Raw genomic sequence first — 2959 nt, forward strand, 5'->3', positions numbered from 1 at the left:
GTTGCTACATTCCTCATCATGATTCTCCCTTTTATGCTTGCATGGATAGAGATCAACCATTTTTTGATTTGGAAGAGAACATTGCTTATTTCAAAGGTGAAGGTGATGTTATTGTATTTGGGGATATGAATGCTCGCACAAAAACATTGCAACATGATACTCAACAATTTGATATGCCATACATTTCAAGGGAGTTGGAGGAAGTTCACTTGTATGATCGTACTTCAATGGATGAGAAAGAGCCGGATCACTATGGAAAGTTACTTTTACACATGTGTAACAGCACGGGTATGCTCATTGCCAATGGTGTATCTTTGTGGAGTGGAACCAATGGATTTACATGTAGGAGACATAATGGGGATAGTGTGATTGACTATATGCTACTCTCTGAAGCCATCATGTATCGCATAAAGAGTTTTATGTTTGGTCAATGGACCCCGGAATCCGACCATCGCACCTTATGTATTGACCTTTCATGTGGCGAAGCAACTAAGCATCATAATCTCAGCCAAAGGAAAGAGAAGTTATCACTATGTATGGATTTCAAACGGGCACCAATGTACATTGAAATGGTTGAGCAAAAATTATGGATGACAAAGTTTCAATGTGATGCACCATTGGAAACTAAATGGGAAGCTTTCAAGAAAGCTATTTGTTCTTGTGCGAAAGAATGCTTTGCCATAAAGCATCTCCATGGTATCAACAAAGATAGATCACGCAAAAGGTGGTTTGATAAAGAATGTCAAGATGCTTGAAAGTCCTTGATAAAGCTTGATGCAACTATGGACAAAGACAACTATCAAAGTCATTTGCATACATACAAGGCATTGATTCAAAAGAAGAGAAGAAGATGGGAAGTAAAGCAACAAGAATTTCAAGTCCAACAAAAAGCACATGCATGTAGAAGATTTTGGAGAAACTTGAGAGGCAAGCGGGTTGAGAATTTTGGTAACTTGAGTCTAGTGGATATGTACACACATTGTAGGCAATTATATGAGCAAGCAAATACTGAAAAAATGCCATTTTATGGTTCAGTCCCATGTATGCCGTCTTTTTTTACTATTGAGGATGTATGCGGTGGGCTTGAAAAGTTGGCCACTCGCAAAGCGGGAGATCTTCAAGGTATCAAGCCGGAGATGATCAAATGGACGGGAGATTTTACCCATGAGTGGATGTGTGATATGTTCAACCTTGCACTTCAACATGGTATGCCTTATGATTGGTGTACTAATTGGGTTAAGCCTTTGCATAAAGGAGGGGATGTAAAGAATGTAAGCAACTACCGGACTATAATGATTGGGTCTCTTATGGCAAAGTTGTTTGGGTGCATAATGGAGATGAAATTGAGTGATTGGGCTGAAGAGAATGACAAGCGTGCAAAGGGACAAGCGGGTTTTCCTCGATGCCATAGCACCATTGATCATCTTGTCACTCTTCGTGTTCTCATGGAGGAAAGTCGGTTGAAAGGCAAGCGATTGTATTGTTGTTTTGTGGACTTTAAGAAAGCCTTTGATATGATTCCACGTAACAATTTGTGGAGAAGGATGGAAGAACTCCAAGTACCAAGTGAGTTTATGCTTGCGGTTTCTCGAATCTATGAGAAGGTGATTTGTCAATTGCGCATGGGAAGAGAAATTTCAGAAATTTTTGTAAGCACTATTGGTGTTAAACAAGGATGTCCATTGTCACCAACTCTCTTTGGTCTATGCATCGATCAATTGGAACAAATGGTACTTAACTTTATGCAAGAAGAAGGCATTGAAGAGGTCACTATTTGCAATGCGGTAATCATGCTTTTGTTGTATGCGGATGATGTAGTGCTTCCAGCACACACTTTAGAAGATGCACAAAAGCTTATGGTTGTCCTTGAGAACTTTTGCTTGCATAGTGGGCTGATTGTAAATGAATCCAAAACAAAGGTTATGCTTGTGAAAACCAACCATAAGGAGAAGCCATGCATTGTGTACAACAACGAGACACTTGAAGTTGTTGAGAGCTTTAAGTACCTTGGCCTTGAGGTTCCATCCAATCACAAGTGGCATGAATGTGCTATGCGTCGTTTGGAAGCGGGAAAGAGAGCATATTATGCATTTGAGAACATGTGTAATGCGGGAAACATCAAGTGTTGGGTTCTCAAGAAGTATCTTTTTGATGCATTGGTGACACCGGTTCTTCTTTATGGAGTTGAAGTGTGGGGCGGGAGCATCTCAAAGTCTACTTGGAAAGAGTTTAAGAATGTCCAAAAGCGTTTTCTTACAAACTTTCTCCAAGTTAAGACACAAACACCATATATGCTCCTACTTCTTGAGTCGGGATCTCTTCCAATTGAGGTTATGGGCATGGAAAGGGTTGTGGAGTACATGATAAAGATGCGTCAAAACCCCTCACATCGACTTCCTACAATTGCATGGGAAGCAAGCAAAAAAGTTCAAAAGACGCATAAAAGCAAGATCTTGAGCACGGGATGGATGCAAGACATAAAGAAGTGGTTTGGGAGATGGGATGCATTACACTTGCTACATGATGCTTCAATTGACTCTCAAGTGAATGAAGCTTTTCTACAACGCCAATGTATTACGGCTTGGGAGAAATCCGGTGGGTCACGCTTCATACATTACACCACCTATATTGCCCCCAACTACAAAACCATGTTCTTCGCTGAGAGAGGAAACCGTACTCACACTTACATGCTTGAGCCTATTCCCTTGTCCACGATACGCACTATCGCAGCAATTCGGCTTAGCTCCCATTTCCTTCGATGCGAGATAGGGCGTTGGGGCAATGGAGAAGAGTCAAATCGATTGTGCACATTATGCTCACTGCAAGTTCGAGAGTCTGAGTACCACACACTACTAGAGTGCTCAGCTTTTGATCACATCCGAACTTGCTTCTCTCACATTTTCAGCCATAACTTAGACCTACACACTTCCTCTCCCAGCCAAAGTGTGGGCTCTCCATT

The sequence above is a fragment of the Adiantum capillus-veneris genome, chromosome 19 (genome assembly GCF_014529385.1).
Source record: "Adiantum capillus-veneris isolate H3 chromosome 19, ASM1452938v2, whole genome shotgun sequence".
Classification (NCBI taxonomy): domain Eukaryota; kingdom Viridiplantae; phylum Streptophyta; class Polypodiopsida; order Polypodiales; family Pteridaceae; genus Adiantum; species Adiantum capillus-veneris.